The sequence below is a fragment of the Brachyhypopomus gauderio genome, chromosome 3 (genome assembly GCF_052324685.1).
Source record: "Brachyhypopomus gauderio isolate BG-103 chromosome 3, BGAUD_0.2, whole genome shotgun sequence".
NCBI classification, from domain to species: domain Eukaryota; kingdom Metazoa; phylum Chordata; class Actinopteri; order Gymnotiformes; family Hypopomidae; genus Brachyhypopomus; species Brachyhypopomus gauderio.
Window position 1 is genome coordinate 12,458,249 of NC_135213.1, and position 23,344 is coordinate 12,481,592.

A 23,344-nucleotide genomic window follows, 5' to 3' on the forward strand; every position below is an offset into this window, starting at 1 on the left:
AAAACCATCAGCCAATAGCATTCACTGAAAGAAACTCCCATGAGCCCACCCTCAAAGTGCCAAAAACTCCCCTTGTCAAAACTCAAAAGAAGAGCCAAAGCAAATGTGCTTGTCGCGCGAGCACCGTCCTAAAATCAAGGAGGAAAAAAACACTTGAGCATGAAAAAAGACAGTTTAAGCACACGCACTAACACAAACGTGCACGGAATTTGGCTTTCTGTGCTCGCGGCTGTCATATTTATGCTCCCGAGTTGAATATTTACGCTCGCAAAATTTGTTTTTGTCACAGACATGACCCCATACAAAAGCCCTATTGTAACGTTCTGCTTAGCGCAGAGCATGGAGGCGGACACAAACGCTGAGAAGAGCGAGATTTATTACAGGGCATTCCATAATCGTAGTCGAAGTCACAGGCAGGGGTCACAACGGGAGAGCCATCCAGATTAGACAGGTACAGGGGCATGATCAAAACAGACACGAAACAGAGCAGGGATACACAGAACAAAGAGCTCACGGAGAATCAAAACACAACCGAACGTAGAACCCCGGGTAACTTCCACGACAGAACAAAACAACCGACGAAGGACATGGGAGACGCAGGGGCTAATATACACTGAACTAAACTAGGACCAGGTGCTAACAATGACGACAGGGGCGTGGCAGACAATAGGGAATTAACGAAACAAACGAGCAGGGCGGGATGAACAGGCACGGAACACAGACACAAGGGAACCCGGAGTGACAGCTAGGAGAGGGGGCGTAGCCATACGTGATACCTATATTGTTATTCCTAATACTTCTTATTATTGTAGTGCTTGAAAAGCCCTATGTTGTTATCCTTCCTTCTCTAAATGAACTTCCACTAATTAACCCTGATAAGGCACACCTGAAAACCATTTCAGGTGACGACCTCTTGGAGCTCATTGAGAGAATTCCAAGAGTGTGCAAAGCAGTAATCAGAGCAAAGGGTGACTATTTTGAAAAAACTAGAATATAAAACATGTTTTCAATTATTTCACCTTTTACTGTTAAGTACATAGCTCCACATATTTTCATTCATGGTTTTGATGCCTTCAGTGAATCTACAATGTAAATAGTCATGAAAATAAAGAAAACGCATTGAATGAGAAGCTGTGTCCAAACTTTTGTCCTGTACTTTACATACATCTCTCTCACACACACTCCACATTCACCACACAGACACACCACACAGACACACATACATTCATACATCTCTCTCACGCACAGTCCACAGTCACACACATATACACCACTTAGACACATACATTCATACATCTCTCTCACACACACTCTACAGTCATACACACATACATTCATACATCTCTCTCATACCCACTCCACATTCACCACACAGACACACATATACACCACACAGTCACACACACATATACATCACACAGACACACATACATTCATACATCTCTCTCACACACATTCCACACAGTCACACACACATATACACCACACAGACACACATACTTTCATACATCTCTCTCACACACACTCCACACAGTCACACACACACATATACACCACACAGACACACATACATTCATACATCTCTCTCACACACACTCCACACAGTCACACACATATACACCACACAGACACACACACACATTCATACATCTCGCTCATAGCCACTCCACACACATATACATTCATACATCTCTCTCACACACACTCCACACACACACATATACACCATCACACCATACACACACATATATACACCACACAGACACACATACATTCATACATCTCTCTCATACCCACTCCACACACACCTCAATATAAATTTTTATATATAGGATTATAATGTATTTAAATTATACTGTATTGCACTGTATTGTAAACATTTTTGTAAAGCACTTTGTGAGCTACTCTATAAAAGTGCTATATAAATAACACACGCACCTCTCATACACACTCCACACCCACACACACACACATACATACATCTCTCTCACACACAACTCTCTCATACCCACTCCACACACACACACACACACACACACACACACACACACACACACACACACACACACACAAACCTCTATCATACTCACTCCAGACACTCCACACCCACACACATACATCCATCTCTCTCACACACCACACAGACACATACATACCTAAGGAGGTGTTGTCATACACACAATACACACTGCACACCTTCATACACATCACACTATACACACTATGCATCTTCATGCACTACACACACCATATACAACATATACATCATACACACTACACACCTTCATACACACCACATATTCCCACACACCATAAACAACTTAATACACACTCTACATTACACTCTAAGCCTCTCACAACCAGCAGCTCCCCTCCCCCACACACACATACATCTCTGTCTCTGACACACATCACTCAGACACACACACACACACACATACTTAAGGACGTGTTGTTCAAGTACACAAACACAGACACACACTATGCACACAATACACTCACTGTACAAACTTTCATACACACTGCACAGTTGTACACACACTCGCACTCACCTTCTCTCATGCCATATACATCCCTTCAATCACACACACATACACACACACACAGACACATACCCATGAGGTGTTCTTCAACTACACAGACACACCCTATGCACACACCATATACACATTGTACACATCTTCATAAATACTGCAAATGCTGTTATACACCCGTACACTCACCTTCATTCATGACGTATACACACCATCATTCACACACACATACACGCACACACTGTACACACTACACTATCATCACACCATACACACTACACACCTTCATACACACCACATACATTACCACACACCTCAGGCTCATCCTCAGGCTGCTATCATCTTCATGGTGATGCTATCTCTGTGACATGCGAAACCAGCCAGCTGGAGTAATAGCTATGTATGTTGAAACAAGTAAAATATAAAAGACTTGGGTAATTGGAGTATCATCACTCAGACATTTCTTTTGCTAGATTAAAGCAAAAGCTGATAAATTCTAAAAAACGATGTTGTGATGCACAAGCTCAACGCACAGCTTTGCCACACTGGAATAACTGGAGCTACATTGTGTCCATCATCAGACATCTGTCTAACATACACAGACCTCTCTCTCTCTCTCTCTCTCTCTCTCTCTCTCTCTCTCTCTCTCTCTCCATTTGTTTTCTCCATTCCTTTCCATACTTTTCATCTTTTAGTCATCCCATGGAAACACACTGGCTTCAACTGCTGACCTAAGCATATGCTAATATTCTCTGTGAGGTAATCCCACTACCATTCTCACATCCTGCCATCATAAAGAAATTCACTGGTTCTGTGATCTATTGCATTACTAGAAGCACCACATCTGCTAGTTGATCTGAAGCACATATCTGTGGTTTTTACTCACAACACTTGTTTAGTTACGCTCACAATTCCTAGAGACACACTGATTTTGTTGCTCATTTAATCTTTGAGCCATAAAAGCCAAGTCTGGTAGAAATGTTCTGCACTTAACCTAAACACATGACTGCATTTTATGCATGTTGCCTTAGGCAGTGCCTGTATGCCCTATCTGAAACCCAAGTGAGACATCAGCCAGCTACTGTGTGTGATACAAAACAGTGTTCTTTTGTCCCAGACACATGAGAAAGGTGTTCAGTGTCTACCCAACAGTCCTTGTCTCTTGCTCTTTCATTCTGAGTGATCACCTCCCACAGTGTCTCCTGCTCTCAGCTAATGAACAGAACATGTCACAGGAGCACTGTGCTAAGCAGACTGTAGATGGTCTTCATGGACATTGTTATTATAAGTCAGCATAGAAAAAAATAAAGAACTGAGCTATTGCTGAATTTCTGCTTGTGGTCACTGCTTTAGCTTATGAATGTGTTTCTTTGTTACAATCTACAGTTAACGTTTAATTCATTTTTTTAAGTCATATGTATTGTACAGCACAGACAATCATTTATTTGCAGTCAATATAAACATTTCAGTGAAGACACTTAACTAGCCTCACCTCAGAACTGTTGAGGTGAACAGTCACTGTATTGGGGTGAACAGGTACACTGTTTGCGTGAACAGGTACAGTATTTGGGTGAACAGGTACAGTATTGGGGTGAACAGGTACAGTATAGGGGTGAACAGGTACAGTATTGGGGTGAACAGGTACACTGTTTGTGTAAACAGATACAGTACTGGGGTGAACAGGTACAATATTGGGGTGAACATGTACACTGTTGGGGTAAACAAAAACAGTACTGAAAACAGTGCTTGAAAATGTACAGGTATAAAAGTTGCTTGCTTGTTCTGTCCTCAGTGTGCAGTGTACACAACACCGACCTGTTTCAGGTTTGGTTTCTGTTCACTTCATCTGCCAACATTCAGTCAGCATCCTTGAACAGGTACTGTATTGGGGTGAACATGTACACTGTTGGGGTGAACAGGTACACTGTTGGGGTAAACAGAAACAGTACTGGGGTGAACAGGTACACTGTGTGAACAGATACAGTATTGGGGTGAACAGAAACAGTACTGGGGTGAACAGGTACACTGTGTGAACAGATACAGTATTGGGGTGAACAGAAACAGTACTGGGGTGAACAGGTACTGTTGGGGTTAACAGACACAGTATTGGGGTGAACAGATATGCTCACTGGTACTAGGTACTGTTCATGAGGTGCTTTGAAAGTTTTGTGCAAAGGTTGGAAATCCAAACAAGAAATACTGTTTCCCCCCCTTTGGCATTATTTTCTCTCAAGGACAAATAATCTTTCTGGGTCACTAACATACATAAACCATATTCAGTAATCTTACTTCTTCGTAGATTGTGCAACATAATCCAGTAAAAGACCACGGGCTCTAGCCTGGGACACACATATCTTTCTTATGGACAACATGGCAAATGGAACGGCAATCAAACCGCTCCCACTGCAACATGTGCAATGAGACTTGGAGGAACAACTTTATTTACAGTGTGCAACAGCTGTATTTCATCTTTGCAGTCACTGGGGGCAGATTCAGAGATGCAGGCCTCACTCTTCCATTTAGGCTTTTTAGCTGACTGTTAGAAATGTTTTTTTTTTCAATCTACATGCATACAGTGGGGAAAATAAGTATTTAGTCAGTCACCAATTGTGCAAGTTCTCCCACTTAAAAAGATGAGAGAGGCCGGTAATTGACATCATAGGTAGACCTCAACTATGAGAGACAAAATGTGAAAAAAAAATTGAGAAAATCATTTTGTCTGACTTTTAAAGAATTTATTTGCAAATAATGGTGGAAAATAAGTATTTGGTCAATAACAAAAGTTCATCTCAATACTTTGTTATATATCCTCTGTTGGCAATGACAGAGGTCAAACGTTTTCTGTAAGTCTTCACAAGGTTGGCACACACTGTTGCTGGTATGTTGGCCCATTCCTCCATGCAGATCTCCTCACGTTTCATCTTCATTGCCCTTGCTGATGGAAGGAGGTTTGTACCCAAAATCTCACAATACATGGCCCCATTCATTCCTTCATGTACACGGACCAGTCGTCCTGGTCCCTTTGCAGAGAAACAGCCCCAAAGCATGATGTTGCCACCCTCATGCTTCACAGTTGGTATGGTGTTCTTTGGATGCAACTCAGCATTCACTGTCCTCCAAACACGACGAGTTGTGTTTTTACCAAATAGTTCTACTTTGGTTTCATTTGACCATATGACATTCTCCCAATACTCTTCTGGAACATCCAAATGCTCTCTAGCAAACTTCAGACGTGCTTGGCTTAAGCAGGGGGACACGTCTGGCACTGCAAGAGCTGAGTCCCTGGCGTCGTAGTGTGTTGCTGATGGTAGCCTTTGTAACGTTGGTCCCAGCTTTCTGCAGATCATTCACTAGATCCCCCCTTGTGGTTCTGGGATTTTTCCTCACCGTTCTTGTGATCATTTTGACCCCACAGGCTGAGATCTTGCGTGGAGCCCCAGATCGAGGGAGATTAGTAGTGGTCTTGTAGGTCTTCCATTTTCTGATTATTGCTCCCACAGTAGATTTCTTCACACCAAGCTGCTTGCCTATTGCAGATTCAGTCTTCCCAGCCTACAATTCGGTTTCTGGTGTCCTCCAACAGCTCTTTCGTCTTCACCATAGTGGAGTTTGGAGTGTGACTGTTTGAGGTTGTTGGCAGGTGTCTTTTATACTGTTAATGACTTCAAAGTGGTGCCATTAATACAGGTAATGAGTGGAGGAAAGAGGAGCCTCTTAAAAAAGAAGTTACAGGTCTGTGACAGCCAGAAATCTTGCTTGTTTGTAGGTGACCAAATACTTATTTTCCACCATTATTTGCAAATAAATTCTTTAAAAGTCAGACAAAATGATTTTCTCAATTTTTTTTCACATTTTGTCTCTCATAGTTGAGGTCTACCTATGATGTCAATTACAGGCCTCTCTCATCTTTTTAAGTGGGAGAACTTGCACAATTGGTGACTGACTAAATACTTATTTTCCCCACTGTATTGTATTAAACATTTAACTATTGAAATGCAGATCATATTAGCACTAGAACGTGAAAGCAACAGTATTTTTATTCTGCTGGATTATGTTGGTTTTAAATTATTAATTTGATGTGCAATGGTTTGATTGAAGCAGATGTTTCAGAATGTTTATTATTTTGGTAAATAAAGACACTTTCCTTAGTAGGTAGAAACATACTAAAGTGTCATACTAAAGTGGCATACTAAAGTAACATACTGGGGTAGCTCAGTAGTCAAGTTACTGGCCTGGTAAGCAGAAGGTTGCTGGTTCAAGTTACCACTGTTGAGCACTTGAGTGAGGCCCTTAATTGCTCAAACTGTATTTGGTCACAGCTCTAAGTTACATTGGACACAAGGATCTGTTAAATACTGTAAATATCATGTAGTAATGTGTGCTTGAAAATGTACAGGTATAAAAGTTGCTTGCTTGTTCTGTCCTCAGTGTGCAGTGTACACAACACCGACCTGTTTCAGGTTTGGTTTCTGTTCACTTCATCTGCCAACATTCAGTCAGCATCCTTGTAGTCTTCAGTTCCCATACGACAAAGGTTTCTTTGTAACTAAGAGCTGCTTTACTGTCTTCTCTGTGGGAGAGAATTTAGCTCTGGCCACAAGAAGTTTGCTGACAGTAAGAATATTATTTGACATGATGAACAATTGAAGAATATGTTGATATGGAAATTACTGGAGCACATACACACATGTTTCAGTACATATGTTTTTTCTGTGCATATGTTTTTTGGTCTAACTGAATAATACTTTCTGTTGTCTCTATTATGTAGGCTCTACAATAAATACTGAACCAGGGTCTACAAATCAAGTTGCTATGTTGTCTTTTGTTTTTTAATTTATGAAAGATCAAGATAATTGTATACTGTCTCTCTCTCACTCCCTCTCTTTCTTAAAAATTAAAAGTCAACTCAAAGTGTTGTATTGGCATGGCAACGTATGGTACTATCACCAAAGCTTAGATTATAGAATTTGAGATTATTACAAAATATAACTAGAAATTGAACATTATAGGCTATAGTTTGTGAAATAGGAAATTGGATTGGAGAGGAGAAAAGAACTTTAAATAAAGTTTGAAATAAAACAGCTCTCTCCCCCTTTCCTCCTCTCACCTCTCCTCCAGTTCATATGGCCATTTCGTCTTGTCGCTGTGCTTCATTATATAATTCTAGCAGTTAAGACAGAGTTACAGTGCTACACATCTTCACCATGCAGAAGATTCAGGTGAGAGTTTGTTTTTATTTTCTACTTGCCTTGTGATAATAGTTTTACTATTTGAATATGACCTTTAACATTAATATTGTGTCATTGCAGGTTTACTGCAGTACACTTACTCATGGGATGCCAACAAGGGCTGATTCTAATCAAGATGCATTATGTAGGAGTTATGACGCCCACATATACATTAAGTACACAGAGAGGTGCATGTGTGTGTGTGCGTTACCATCATGTGCATGATATGACCGTTTTAATTAACACACTTGTTGATACACAAGTCCAGACACTGTTCAGACAGAGAGAGAGAGAGAGAGAGAGAGACAGACAGACAGACAGACAGACAGACAGACTTGACAACATGCTGAAATAATGGATATGAGAGAGAGAATGCAGGAAAGTTCAGGGCTGGTATGCAAAACCAGAGGGCAAATATGGAGCACTATCAGAGAGAGCCATGCGAGAAGCGTGTATAAACAGAAACGAGTGACTGAGGCTTTTGTGTAAGCCTCCATGAATAATGGAAATTGCTTCAATGTACAATTGTGTCTAATTTTCTATACTGTGTAAGTGATGCAATCTATCTATCTATCTATCTATCTATCTATCTATCTATCTATCTATCTATCTATCTATCTATCTATCTATCTATCTATCTATCTATCTATAACTGCATTTCAGTCTAATTTTTCAGATAGCATGTATGAGGCTCTTAACAAATGCTAAAGTTTTGTTTTGTAAATAGGCTCCTTAACCATTAAACTGAGATCCTACACGTTGTTGCGGTCGATCTGCAGCACCAGAAGAAGCAGGAGTGAAGATGCTGCCCACGGGCTCGGCCCTTTAAGAGTAGCCTCACGTCGCCCGGAAGCTGCCTCAGAAAGGCAGCTGTCGGTAAGTTTGAGAATCCATCGACCAGGAATGACAGACGGATGGACGAGGTCTCGTTTTCTTATGAGGTCGCACGCAAGGCGCGGAACGCGTTTTCTTTTCTTTTTTCTAAGAGACATCTTAGGAGTTTTCAAGAGTGCGACTTTCCAGATATGCTTGTATTAAACCGCTTTGAGAACAGCCACAGCGTTTCAACATTACCATCCCAACCTCCCCGGAGCGCTTCAGAAGAGTGAACGTTCACCTCACACACCGACTGGTCACTTGTGTCCTCGGAGTCCAGTCTGTCAGCCTTCATACCAGACCCCGGACACTCCGTAAAGTAAGTGAAATCTCCGTTTAAACTATACTTTCTGGGTTAAATGTAAGACGAGTGCAAATGCATGTATGCGGGGTTTAACTTTGTTCCCTACACGCCTGTAACGTCTAATGAAAATGCCATCAGGTTAATAGTGAACACAGCCCCTGGTCATTAATAGTGAACACAGCCCCTGGTCATTAATGCCATGTTAGGTCATTTTCTCACGTTTCACTGCTGTTTTCTCCTGTCACTGTGTTATTTAGTAACTGAACTGAAGTCAACGTTTGGTTTTTCTTGTAATAAGTTTCTCAAGTCGTGTAAGACAGTATTTTGATGAAACTGTTATAAATAAAACACTAATGAAGGTGCTTCTAAAACATGTTGTTCAGATTATGAAAACACACGTTGAGTGGGATTGTGTATGTGCACCAGCAGATAATCCGAGATGCGCTCGCATTCATCTATGAAGCCCATGATTGCCACAGAAGTGGTATTGCATGGATATAGCATATCACGTTTGGATTAAATGTTCTGCAGCACGGTACATTTGGGACACGTCTTCACTGGATACTTTTTGGACACGTATACTGACATGTCGAAGTCCTGTTGATGTTGAAGAAAGCTGTCATTATTGTGGTGGTATTTACCTGGCTCACCTGCTCTGCGGCTCCTGATCACTCCAGGTTTAGCCATTCTTCTGCTAATCCTAATCCTTATTTGAGGATTAAAAACCACTTCCCTGTAAAGTCACAATTCTCTTAGAGATAAGTGTGTTAAAATTTTGGCACTGGTCTTTGACAGGAACTGCAATGGAAAAGCTGGCTCAGAGATAATGCTACTGTTGATTTTAAATATAAAGTAAAATATACCGTTAAAGCATATCCACAAAGCAGTTGTTTGGGTAAAGCATGAATGTGCCGAAATTAGATTAAGGAATCTTAAGCATATTTGCAGAGATTTCTTGGAGCTGTTAGCAGATGCTGCTTTGGGAATTGTTGATGCCTTAAGAAGCCATATTTATGCTAGCAATTATTTATTTTATGACACTGCATACTTGCATAATACTAATACTAATAAAACATACTAATAATGTCAAAGTTTTCCTCGGGGCGTGTTTTCACACACAAGAGCTCGTTCCAAGTTGGTTATTTCATTTTCTTTTCCATTTATCATCATCAAAAGTGTCTTTCTCTCCTGCTCTTGCGTGCACACGCGTGCGTGATCAGGCCTCCAGCGTGGCCGTGCTGCTGACCATCACTCAGCAAACGCAGCCCGCAAGCTGTCAAAAGACAGCGGCTGTGTGGCCCACTGGCTTCGGAGAAGATGCCAAGGGCAGGCGGGGGGAGCCGGGGTGCTGAGAGAGGCCACGCTGCCCTGTTGACCTGCTGCCCTGCTATTTGTCAACAAATACAACCAGAACCTGTATGCTGTTGACACTCCGTTTTGGAACCTTGGGAGGAAGGAAGTCTAAGTCACATGGTACAAATGCGCTTGTGCCTGTGTGTGGGAAGGCTTCCCTTCTGGAGGGCTTCAGAGCAGAGGGCAAGCACCGATTCTGCACCAGTTGCTCAGTAGTGTGTTTTCTCTTGACTCGGAGTAAAGGCCAGTGTCCTCTTGGACAAAGGAGGTTGGAACAAGATAGTAAGAACTGCAAGACCAACAGTTATAAAACGGGTCATCCTTAAATATAGCCAAAGACATTAAGCCTTATGAAGTTAGGTGGTTTCATCTAGGAATTTTGACCTTTTTAAAAAAATCATAAAAAATGATAGTTCTGAACATCAGCCATTATTGTTCTAACAGGCCACAGTTCCAGGACACACCCCAGCTGAGTTACAGCAGCCATCATTCGTTAGTTTTGGAGCTTGCATCATCTGTAGAGGCCCAGGAATGGGTGGTAGATGGGCTGGAGATCAGAAGGAGCCTCAGCCATCACCAGCAAACTCAAGCCTGCGTTGGGATGAGGCACAGATGGGAGCCCCTGACTCCCAGTGGCAGCTTGTGAAAATGGCCCTACACTGAGTGTGTTGGGATTTTGTCTGGTTTGTGCATTTTGCTCTATCATGTAGGATGTTTTTTTCCTCTTGTGTGTGTGTGTTTGCACATATATCTTCCCTGGAAATGTATACTTTATACATTTGAGTGTAAATGCAGAACACTTTTCCAGATCCTAAACCATGCTGCATTCATGTCTGTTTTCAGCATCTGCCCGACGTGGCCTTGTTGAGAGCTGCAGGCATCTAGAGGCCTCCCTCTTCAGCTAAGGTTGTCGAAGGAGGTGGTGTCATACATGCATGAGTTTTCCAACCTTCTACATGTATTAAACAGTCCGCACATGTACGTACACACACACACACACACACACACACACACACACACACACACACACACACACACACACACACACACACACACCTAGTATTGTATTAGCTTACAAAGTGCACCATTCCTAGAGGGAGTTTTTCAACACGTGGGTATACCCCCCACACTGAGGAAGCATACGGTACACAGATGTGTTGATCATTCAGGATCCACTCTGGCTTTTGTCCATGAAATACTGAAGGAAGCTGTAAATTGTGCTTGTTTTGGAGTCTGCTGGCATCGACTTAAATGTAAGTGCCCTTTGTTGTTTGTTTGATGGTGTGTGAGGTCAGTAATCATTGGTTTCTTCAAACCAGCTAATATGCACATGCTAAGGTAATCCTTTGTGCTTTGTCCCTATCAGAGAAATCACATTCACTGCTAAGTGTATACAATCAGCCTTCTTTTGCCGTCTTAGGTTTGGTTGGTTGCTGGGGTGGTGCATAAGTGATTGGTCTGTATCCAAGATGCCTCTCTCTGGTTCATCCGGGAGTCAGATCACGAGAGTGGTGATGTCACCAATGGCTTCTGACATGTGGTCGGGCCTCCCTGTCAACAGCAAACCGTTTCCAGCGTAACGGCACTGAAGTTTGGGTTGGTGCTATGGTAACTGAGGGCGGGCCCACAGAGAGGGGTCGGGGCGTTGCTGTTGGAGAGCAGCCGTGGGTCCGGCCTGCACTGCAGTAAGAGAAATAAAGAACATGACTTTTCAATTAAGTCTTCCCCCTGTTTTCCCTCCGTCAGAGTGCAAACAGCCACATATGGGGCATGACCAAACCCCTCCTAGAGCAGCATTCCCATGTTCAAGAGACCCAAGTCTCTCTGTCAGTCTTTCTCTCTCTGTATGTGTGTGTCTGAAATATTTAACACTTAAAGTTTTCTTCCTCGTTCATTTCCCCCCCAAAAATCTGAATGTCCATTTTCTAGTTTAAGATCATGATAAAAGCTGTTTTCAGTCTCTCAGAACGGAGAACTTTTCCCTGAGAGTTGGTGTGACATTTTGATAAAATATGTGAGATTTAACATGTATTCTTCTCAGCAATGTATTGTGTGTGCGTACTTGCACACGGAGGATGAAGTCATAGGCATGTGTTGGTGTTCTAGTGAGAAATGTGATTTACGAGGCTCACAGTGTCCTCTATAAAATGATACATCAGTCAGAACATCTCTAATCATTTGAGACCAGAGAAAATGCTTGCCTTAATTTAGTTGTCTTTCAAATCTCTTTATAAATAGAAAAATAAAAACCCATCATTAATAATAATTGCCTGTCATCTGTGACTTTCACCCCGGTCCTTTTCTTAACTGCCCCACCCACTGCCCCACCCACTGCTTCACACTGTTGCAAACTCCCACCCTTTTCATAGCAAGGTATCAACGTAATGGCCCACATGTAGCATGGTGCTGTGCAGGCGTGTGGTGGGTGACACGGCTTCAGGCCATGGTAAACGACAGGCGTGACCTCGGCCTCATTTGTGTTCAGCGATCTGTCAGCATTCGTGTGGCTTTCCAAGTCTGAGACACACAACCTACCTGTTGATTGGGAGTCTGTTAAGAGATCTGGATGTTGAGTTGATGTGGGCCTGCAGGCATGACTGTCAGCTCTCTGGTGGAAGGATTTTATGACCGTGTAGGTGTTCTTGGACTAGTTTGGTTTATTGCTGTATTTGATATTAACAGGAAAATCTTGTGTCTTTGATAAATGTAGTCTTTTGTCCTTGTGGTTCCTAGTACCCGTCTTTGGGACCGTACATTCAGAACTTGATCCCCATGGTGTCTCCTGGACTGGGACTGAGAGCCTGGAGCTGTAACCATGCGTGTCGGTGCTGAGATGATTGTTCTTTAAGTGCATGGAGTAAACTCTTGGCCAAACTTGAAAGAAATCCACTGTGATCCATTTCCTTTCACATGGCAGAACCCCTTTTACAAGCAATCTGGTCATGTTCCCAGCAAGTCTGCTTGTTGTATGCTAGTTTCTATAATGTATATATATAAAAAACAAACAACAACAAAAAAAAAAACCATTTGTTTTCTATGTTTTTCCTATTGCACTATAGTGGTGGTCTAAGTCTTCTCTTAATCATCGACAAGCAGACACGCATGTCCCGGTGGACAAAAAGCTTGCACTGATTAAATGTTTGCATATAAAGCCTGGTTCACACTACACGATTTTAGGCTGGTTTTTCAGTCGCCGACTGATCGCCAACAAAAACTGTGGTCGGAGGCAAATCGGCGATCACTCGTCGCTCGCTCAGTCGTGTAGTGTGAACTGCTGAAAGACGCTGAAAGACGCTCGCCGAGCCGACGACGCTCGCAGACGACTGGCAGATATCTAGCATGTTTAATATCTAGCAGTCGGAGACTGAGAGTCGGCAGCAGCGTCTAGCTACAGCCAATGGGAACGCGGAGAGAAAACTTTCAAGAATGCTTTCAAAACAGTAACCACACAAAATCCTCACCTTTCTTACAACTTTACTACAACACTGTTTAAGTTATTGTAACAGCACTGGAGAAATAGTGCGATTGATTATATCTATCACTGCAACGGAGAGATGAAATAATTCTGGCAACTTGGGACTATGGAGTGTTTAAACGGTAAAAAATAATAATAACGAAAATGTGGAGTACATGTGCATTGTTTTTTTTCTTCTACGTGGTGTTGCTGGTTCTGGGAGAGTTTCGTTTTCGTGTTCTCGTGTTTTTGGACGGCAGCCAGATGAGTCGGCGATTCCCCAGTCGTGTAATTCGTGAGCCCGCGTCGCCGATCAGTCATGTAGTGTGAAAGCCACAACAACTGAAAGACTCGCGATTACAGCACGACCAGTCATGTAGTGCGGACGGCACAAAAACCTGACGACTGAAAAGTCGTGTAGTGTGAACCAGGCTTAAGGGGCTTTGCCAGATGGACATATTGGCACAGATCCATATAGTTGTTGCTAAAAAGTATTTTCCAGCATGACCTCATCCTACCCCTCATTAAACGTTTTGGATAGCATAATGTGCGTGTGTTTGTTAGCAGCGGGTTGCTTCATTTAGGTCCCTCGTCGCTAATGAGAAACACTTTATTATGTGTCTTTTATCTGGGCCCCATCGTGGTCAGCTGTGTACTGGGAACGGGCAGAAGATGGTTCCTCTGAATTTCCATTGAAGTCCGTTCTAATCAGGGAAGCCTCAGAGGGGATGTGGTCTTGTCTTGACAGTAGACTGACCGTCTCGTGTCTGGCCAATGGTCAGCCAGTGTATTGAACATAAAGCACCACCTCTTTCTTTTGGGGGGCAGGTCACAGTGTTGTGAAGCTAGTTTATGGTTTTGTGGCGAGGTGTTTGTCTGGTGGTTGCCAGTTCACGGTGCTCCTTCTGGGCTGCTGGTCTGGGCCGTCTTCCTCAGGGTCCACCTCTCGGACTCCTCTTCCTCTCACTGGTGTCCATGTGGCGCTCAGTAGATCTGGTTCTGGTGGATGTGTCTGCATCTCCCAAGTTGAATAGCACACAGTTGATTTAAGGGTCAAGGATGGTGTGGGACAGAGCAAGCAAGATGGGAGGTAAAGTGCTCGTGGATTCAGGCCCTCTCGCTCCCCCTCACGCTCCCCCTCACGCTCCCCCTCACACTCCCCCTCACGCTCCCCCTCACGCTCCCCCTCACACTCCCCCTCACACTCCTACTCTCGCTCCCCCTCACGCTCCCCCTCACGCTCCCCCTCACACTCCCCCTCACGCTCCCCCTCTCGCTCCCCCTCACGCTCCCCCTCACACTCCTACTCTCGCTCCCCCTCACGCTCCCCCTCACACTCCTACTCTCGCTCCCCCTCACGCTCCCCCTCACGCTCCCCCTCTCGCTCCCCCTCACGCTCCCCCTCACACTCCTACTCTCGCTCCCCCTCACGCTCCCCCTCACGCTCCTACTCTCGCTCCCCCTCACGCTCCCCCTCACGCTCCTACTCTCGCTCCCCCTCACGCTCCCCCTCACGCTCCCCCTCACGCTCCCCCTCACACTCCTACTCTCGCTCCCCCTCACGCTCCCCCTCACGCTCCCCCTCACACTCCTACTCACGCTCCCCCTCACGCTCCCCCTCACGCTCCCCCTCACGCTCCCCCTCACACTCCTACTCTCGCTCCCCCTCACGCTCCCCCTCACACTCCTACTCTCGCTCCCCCTCACACTCCCCCTCACACTTCTACTCACGCTCCCCCTCACGCTCCCCATAACCTCTCAATCTCACCTTTTTTTGGCACTTGTTTAGTATCTCTGTTGTCCATACGTGATTTTCTTTTTTCTTTCTTTCTTTAGTTTTTATGACATCCCACTCTTTATAGCATTTCTCCTATTGTCAAAATCTTTCTTTTTCCTGTGTGTGTGTGAGATCTAGCTTGCTCTGTTGGCTGGTTAAGCCTGTTTATTCTTCGGGTTGCTGTATATTGCAGAGGGCTGATTTAAAGAGGCACAGTAAGAGTTTAGAAAGCTTGATGCTTGTTGTTTGAAAGTTGCTGTGTCAGCTTTTTATATTTTGGGCTAGTTTACCATTCGTGTCCGTTACTATTGACCTGCTGTCTTGAAACGTGATGGTGAAGAGGTGCGTTTTCCTTCTTCATATTGAATTTGTTCGTTCCAGGTTACTCATGCAGAGCAAGATCATTACTCCACGTCCCCCACACGGGACACTTGTGTGATCCTGCAGCCTTTTGTTAATTTTCCTTTTCTTGCATAAAAGTGATACCCAGGCCATAGTCAGCAAAAAAAAAAAGCATTTAATGATTTCATTTGCTTGTCCTGGTGGCTGGAGCAACCCTTGCTGCATACTTAGCAAACGTGAGGGTTCAGAGGTGAAAGACTTGCTGATTTCTTATTTCCTTTATCTCAGTAACCAGTGGGCTTGTTTGCAGAGTCGGCGGTTTAGTGCGTTCTCATTTGGTAGCTGGATTTTCAGCCTCTTCTGTGTAATTCATCAAGCACAGTAATACATGTTGCCCATACTACATTTTCACTAGCTTTGTTCATTCTGTGATTTCAGCAAGTGGTGTTTTGAGCAGTCACATGAGCTGTGTGTGTTGACTGTTGGCTGTCTGCCTCACCACACTCACCACAAAGTTAATCCAGACCCAAAGGACACGGACATTACGGAGTGCTATATGATCCGTGGTTGCTTTCCTTAACAGAAAAAGATGTCGGAATAGCCAGCTCAGGCCTGCGTGCATGTTTGAGTGTAGATCTTCTCTTGCTGTGTGTAGTAGCTAATTGCAGGTGTATGCATCACTGCTGTGTTAAATACCAGCTTCCCTGCAGTGCGGTTACAGAAGAATAAAGTGATTTGTAGTAAGAGGAAGACAGAATGAACGAAGAGGGCAAAGCTAAGCTGAGAAGCACCAGAAGGTCTTCAGCCTTTATGTTGAACCTCATGGAGCTGAACTTGTGTGTGTGTGTGTGTGTGTGCGCGCGTGCGTTTTGGGGGCTTGTGTGTCTCTCTTTCACTCTCTGATCTCTTGGCCTCTATTCTTAAGAGGATCAATTAAGTTTACACATTTCTTCCACTTTATCTTTGCTGGCTGCAGTAATGGGCACTCGAGTGAGCGTCACGATGTATTATGATGTTATTATTGTCTTGGACTCCAGCCTAAAGACTCGTGACTTGACTTGGGTTTGGTTTTTTCAACTTTTGAACATCTAATTGGCTTTAGCACAGCTGAATTGCAAATGATAATCTTTGCACTTATCTAGCCATAGTCTAAATACCTCTAAATCTGTCTAATACATACACACACACATGCACTCTTCTGTTTTGGAGCATTCAAAGTTCCTGAGTTCCTTCCTCGACTCCCAACTGGACATTTCATGTTTGGCTTACTGATCAAACACAGAGGTACAAGTGAGGAACAAAATGTGTTTTTGTCTGTGAGTGTATGACCATGCAAGAGACAGGACACTAGGTGGCACTATGGTCTATGAAAAGCTCCTTAATTTCGGTCTGCCTTTGGGCTGTGGCTCTCACTTTTTCTGCCAGTGTGGTGTGTGTTAACAGAACTTCTCAGCCATCAGGAGGCGCCGTGATGTACCATAACACACTGCGGATTCCATTTTCGCTGCACGCTGTGGTCATTGGGTCTTTCATGCTGAATTTAAAACGTATCTATTGTGGAAATGGATTTCCTCAAGCTGCTGAAATCTGAGTTTCATTACACTGACTTGTTGTGTGGTTGGGGCTTCCAGCACATGCAGTGCAGAACATATTCAGATCCCTTGTTGCACATGCTATAAAGGTATGGATTTGATTTTCAATTATATTTTCATTCTTACCCCGTTTGCACTTTATAGCACATAACGAAGTGAAAGCATCATGTTTTTGAGCATTTAAAAATGCCTTATTCATAAAAGTATTCACACCCTTTACTCAATACTTTTGTAAAAGCCCCTTTGTCAGAAATTAGTCATCTTGAATATGTTTCTCAGTGGTTTGTGCATGCAAGTCTGGGCAGTTTACGATTTTCATGAAGACGGATCCTCTCAAGCACAGACTGGATTGCAAACATCTGTGAACCGCCATCTTCAGGTCTCTACACAGACATTTAATGGAGTTTAATACTTCATGCAGGCCGCTAAAGAGAAGTTAGAGTCCTTTATATGCCGTTTAGTAATCTTCAAGCTTTTTACCAAACGGTGCATTCGGTCGTGCCACTCTGAAGGCTGCAGAGGTGTCTGTCTCTCCTATAGGTTCACCCATCTCTGACCAAGACTTTTGGAACTCCTCTAGAGTGGCTATTGGTTTCTTTCTTACCTCCTAAAGGTCGTTATTGCCTGCATGCACAATTTGGCCAGATGGCAAACTCCAGGAAGGTTCAAGCTGTGCCAAGTTTCTTCCATTTCAAAGTTCTTGAGACCATTGTGTTCCTTGGAGCACTCTGTGTTGCGTATTGCTTTATATCCTTGGCCTGATCTGTGCCTTACTCCAATTTGATTGAGGGGATCCACAGTTCCTTGGACAGTTCCTTGGACATCAGGGCTTGGCTTTTGTCCTGACAGTGCAGTGTTAACTGTGGGCCTTTTATAGATCCAGGTGTTTCCAAACTTTGTCCAGTTACTTCAAACTCTAAAAGTTTGGCAGTCATGGCCTGGCGGTTAGGGAACTGGACTTGTGACCGGAGGGTCGTGGGTTCGATTCCCAGACAGGCCATGACTGAGGTGTCCTTGAGCAAGGCACCTAACCCCAACTGCTCCCCGGGCGCCGGGCTAGGGCTGCCCACCGCTCTGGGCACGTGTGATCCACAGCCCCCTAGTAATCACTAGTGTGTGTGTGTGTGTTCTGACTGCACAGATGGGTTAAAAGCGGAGGACAAATTTCGATTGGGGTGTAAAAATCACAATTGACAAAATATGGCACATTTCACATTTCACATTTCATTTAAAAGGTGGAGAAACATGGCCTAGAGTCCACAAATAATGAAAGCAAACCAAATGCATCTGTCCACAGTTTGGAGGGCTACAGCAAAGGGGCCTGAAACCTTTTTCTGAATATGGAATTTCAAACGAGGATTTTGTTAATTTTTGAAAATGTGATTAGGTACAGTTTAATGGGTAAAGACATGGAAATTGTATCCAATCAAAATCCACTGCACAGTGAAGTGAGGTTGGAGTTGTTGGCTTGAAAGAGACACTGGTGGGAAAGTACCGTGCTATATTTGTGGCCTTCTGATCCCCTCCTGGAGCACTCGGAGTGGATGGGGGGTGGGTGGAGGGCTTGATTAACGGTGTAGCGATACGGGGGGTGGGGGTGGTGGTGGGTCGGGAGGGGGTTGTGTTCGTGCCGTGTCAACATTGTGAGATCCCTCTCTGTGATTCTCCGGTCCTGTGCCTGACTCGCACTGACCTTCCTTCAAGTCGACCAGCCACGCATGACCACCAACCACCATCTCCAAGTCGAACCATTTCCACGCAGTGAGATTAGGTGGACCTGCTTTGCTCGGTGTCCCCTGATGAAGGCTCACCACTGACGATCAGCACACCCAGTAAGTTCTCTGGTGATTTTTGTGTTGGGTTGAGACTTTCCAGAGTGTGTGGAGACTGGGGGGCGGTGAAGGCCGGCTGAGGGTCTTTTTAGCAGGTGTCTGAAGCAGATGGGTGTCTGGGAAATTATGTATTGAATATGTTGAGTGCCATGCCATGGTGTGGTTTGTGGGTGTGTGCTTGTGTAAGCATGTAAAAAATGTGAAAGCACTAGAGAATCCACAAGTTTCTGGTTACTCTCTACTGTAAATAAAGTGTGTATGTGAGTGAAAGAGAGAACTGTTGCATTTGTGGAATACAGGCTCCTTTTATGGACACTCGGGGTAATTATATCCCATACTGAAATAATGGACACATGCAGTTCACTTTTTCACTCAAGTTTAATCAAGCTAACTGATATTATTCTGGGGCTAAGTGTTTTCCTTGTAGGTGTTTTACCTTCATGAACAGTGGAGAGGGCTACTCTGTTACTGGTGTGTTTGTGTGTGTGTTTGTGTGTGTGTGTGTGTGTGTGTGTGTGTGTGTGTGTGTGTGTGTGGACGGTGATACAGGATGGCAGAGTAACTGGGGCTGAAGTTGTCCAGCTGTCCACTGAGGCCCACCTGCTCTCCCCTCATCAGAATATAGGAACTAAAATAGAAGAGGCGCATACCCACGAGCCCCTGGGGCCGCTCACAAACGGGCTTTGTCACTGCAGCATGAGGTCAGGCTGTAATTCTGGGTACAGGTTTGCTCACATGTGCAGCCATATATGCTGGTGATGTGAACCATTAACGCCCCAGGTTACAAGAGAACCTCCGTCCTTTCAGCTGAGGGCAAGTCACGGGGGGGGGTGGGGGGTTGTAATGTGTGTGTGTGTGTGTGTGTGTGTGTGTGTGTGTGTGTGTGTGTGTGTGTGTGTGTGTGTGTGTGTGTGTGTGTGTGTGTGTGTTTGTCTACGTGTGTATAATATAGAAAATGCAGGTCTCTCAAAACACTTCACTTTGTGTCTGTCATCAGTGTTTGATGGTACCAAGATAGGCTTTGTTCTCTTAAGGTGACGGACACTTCACACCTCATCATAAACTTCCCAGATGTAGTTAGTGTCCCACTACACAAGTGTCCCTCTGAGACAGTCTCTGTCCTTCTCAGATGCTCACTGTCCTGTTTTATGGCACAAACTCTGATTGGCTCTTCACAGCCTTTTTCCCCTTGGCTTGGGAAGTGTGTGTATCTAAGCTGTAATTGTGAAGGAATGGACAGCAAAGGCCATATGACTATATGGGCTAGTGTTTTGTGTATTTAGAGGTGTGTGTGTGTGTGTGTGTGTGTGTGTGTGTGTGTGTGTGTGTGTGTGTGTGTGTGTGTGTGTGTGTGTGTGTGTGTGTGTGTGTGTGCGTGCGTGTGTTCACTTGCTGTAGATGCTGTGTAATCAAGGGTGTTATAAGAGTACTGTGTATACAAATGGACCAAAACACACTCGCATGTCACACGTGCCCCTAAAGGTGCAGTCTCCGGTCAGACCAAAGAACTGGTGACCAGGACACAGCCACTCAGCTGACACCTCTCCTTATTGGGCAGGAGGGGCAGAGGTGTGTGTGGGGGTGGGATGTTCTCCTGACCTTGCTCTGAAGCATACAATGTGCTTCAAGAACCCAGCGAGTGGGCCTGGCTGAGATCCACTATAAACATTAACCAATTACAAGCGAGTGTGTGTTATGCAGCTCTCCATGTTGTGCTACACTCTTGTGAAGGTGGAAGCATCTAAGCCTCCTTGCCCCTCCAACTGCTCAAGAACGCCCTGTGGGGTGTGACCCCAGGCTGCTCCCAATACGTCATCTTCAGCATTTTCTTAGCGTGACTTTTTAACGTTAAATACATCAGAAGAAGCACCCTGTGATAGGAGGTTAAGTCCTGAGTCTGGCTTTCAGCAGGCTCTGGTAAGAAAATCCCTCCCTCGTCAGGTCGCGTCCTGCTTGTGGGGAATTGGTATCTGTGTGCCTGAGGGCCAGCACTCTGCAGGGGGCCCGTGGCTCTGGCCTGGCCTGCGCTTGGCCTTTCAGACTTCAGTCGAGTGGAAGACTGATGGCCATCTAGAGAGATGCAGTAAACTCTGTATTTTATAACCCAGTGCAGCTCGACCTCAGCTTGGCTCATACAGACCCCCCCATCCCTGTCTATCTCCTCTATGAAACAGTGTAAACAGGCAAATCTAGACCCTGAGAGGTGTGTGTGTGTGTGTGTGTGTGTGTGTGTGTGTGTGTGTGTGTGTGAGATGAACAGGAGCAGGGTTTTCATGGATCATAGCATTTATATAATTTCCTGGAATTGTTGAATTCTATTCCTCACATGGAAAGTCAGGGGATTTAATCAATTTTTATTTATTTTTTGGAACAGTTCATGAAATGTCAGGGTATTATAACATTTTATTTGCTATTTATCAAAATATGTACATGCGTTTCCCGTATGGTGTGAGGGTTTATAAAGGTTAAATCAGGTGATGTTTCCAGTCCTGTCTTAATAAAGGTGCCCTATTTTAAACATTAATTACAGGACATGGAAATTCAGCTAAGTGGTTGAAGGTGAGCGAACGATCAGGGAATTAGACTTTTGTAGTGGGAATGCTGGAGTAGGACTTTGAAGAGGTGGAGGTGTAGTCGGGCTCGGGCTGGTGGGGAGGCAGGCCTGCTAATGCTCGTTGTGTTCTGCTAACTGGCTCTGTTTCATGGCGAGATTTCAGCAAAGCCTTAGCTGATGAAGATGGTAAAGGACACCTCCAAGTCCAAACCCGTTTCCTACATCCTGTATTCCTAGACTCATTATGTGCTTGTTGAGGCTTTGGGGTAGGATGGATTTAAGGTTTTGAGAGGTGTCTATGAAGATCCCAAGGCTAACAGGTATAGCTTGGTTGCCAGTTCAAACCCCATCATTGCCAATTTATCCCTGTTGGGGCCCCTGAGCAAGGCCCTTAACACTCCTTAACATTTGCACTAAATGTATGAATTGCTCACTATCATAACTCACTGTGGATGATGGTGCCTGCTGATTGCTCTACATGTAACATTTTCATCGACGGCCACTGCACCAGTGCTGTTTCCAGACTGCATTACTGTTGGGCTGTGACCTTTTGTCCTGTCGCTTCTTTTAAGTAGCATATGCCTGGCTTTGCGTTTCCGCCGGCTCCACGCAGTAGCACGAGCCTGCCACACGGTGGCGCCTGCGCAAGTGTGTACTGTGTATGCATGTGTCACTGCTCCATCAAACTTCACCAGAGCGCATTTGCACTTGAGCGTGATGTCATGTGTCATTTGAGAGACGAGCGGAGTTTATTATATCTAATGAGGAGGAAGCATGCAGCTCTCGGGAGGAGATCGTGGAAGCCAGTTGCGTCCAGGCCTCCTGTGGTCGGCCCTTGGGTTTAGTTTGGACCTTATGGTATCTGACGGGATGATTATTTGGGGCAGTAACTCATGCTGTGGAATGCCTTTGAAGTCTGCTTGTGTTCTGTAATGGTTCTTTTGAGGTAGTCCATGTTCTGTATTGGTTCCTTTGAGGTCGTCCAATTGTGTTCTGTGTTCCTGCAAACAGGGTTCTGATTCGTTATCCTCCCTTGCATCTTTCAGAAACTGTAGCTGCAGCTGAAAAAGCAGGGCACATGTAGATTTGACTGTGTGTGTGGGGGGGTGTGAATAAGGAGTGTTGCAGTGGAAACATTGCAGGCAAGATAATGAGACAGAAATAGGCTAAGCCAAATGCCAGTCTATATGTGCTTTAGTGCTTGACCTCCTAGCTGTGGTAGTAGTACTCTTTGCTGCCCCCTGTCTCTCGAGCCATTGCATAGCCTACACACACACACACACACACACACACACACACACACACACACTCCCATTCTACAGTACTGCCTCTGACTTTGTGACTGTGTCACTGAATCTTTTCATACATATTGCTTTTATATTCACCCCCCCCCCCCCCATCAAAACGTAGAACACCCTGAAACATTTAGTTTTTCTGTTGCTGTTCTTTACTGTCTCCTTTGTTCAGGATTTCAGTTTCTGAGGCTGGGCTACGGGTC

At 44.4% G+C, this 23,344-nt stretch overlaps 1 protein-coding gene across 2 annotated transcripts in view; it reads left to right on the plus strand.

Moving 5' to 3' along the window:
• Positions 1-8,651: 8,651 nt before the first annotated feature.
• The window catches only part of svila (supervillin a), a 60,474-nt gene continuing 45,781 nt past the window's right edge, over positions 8,652-23,344 (plus strand). Inside the window, exon 1 of one of the 2 annotated variants that reach the window (XM_076999590.1) lies at positions 8,652-8,957. The gene's annotated coding sequence lies outside the window, so the exon portion shown is untranslated. Of the gene's footprint in view, positions 8,958-19,103; positions 19,293-23,344 lie in introns of those variants that run through there. The other variant, XM_076999588.1, reaches the window with a different exon arrangement.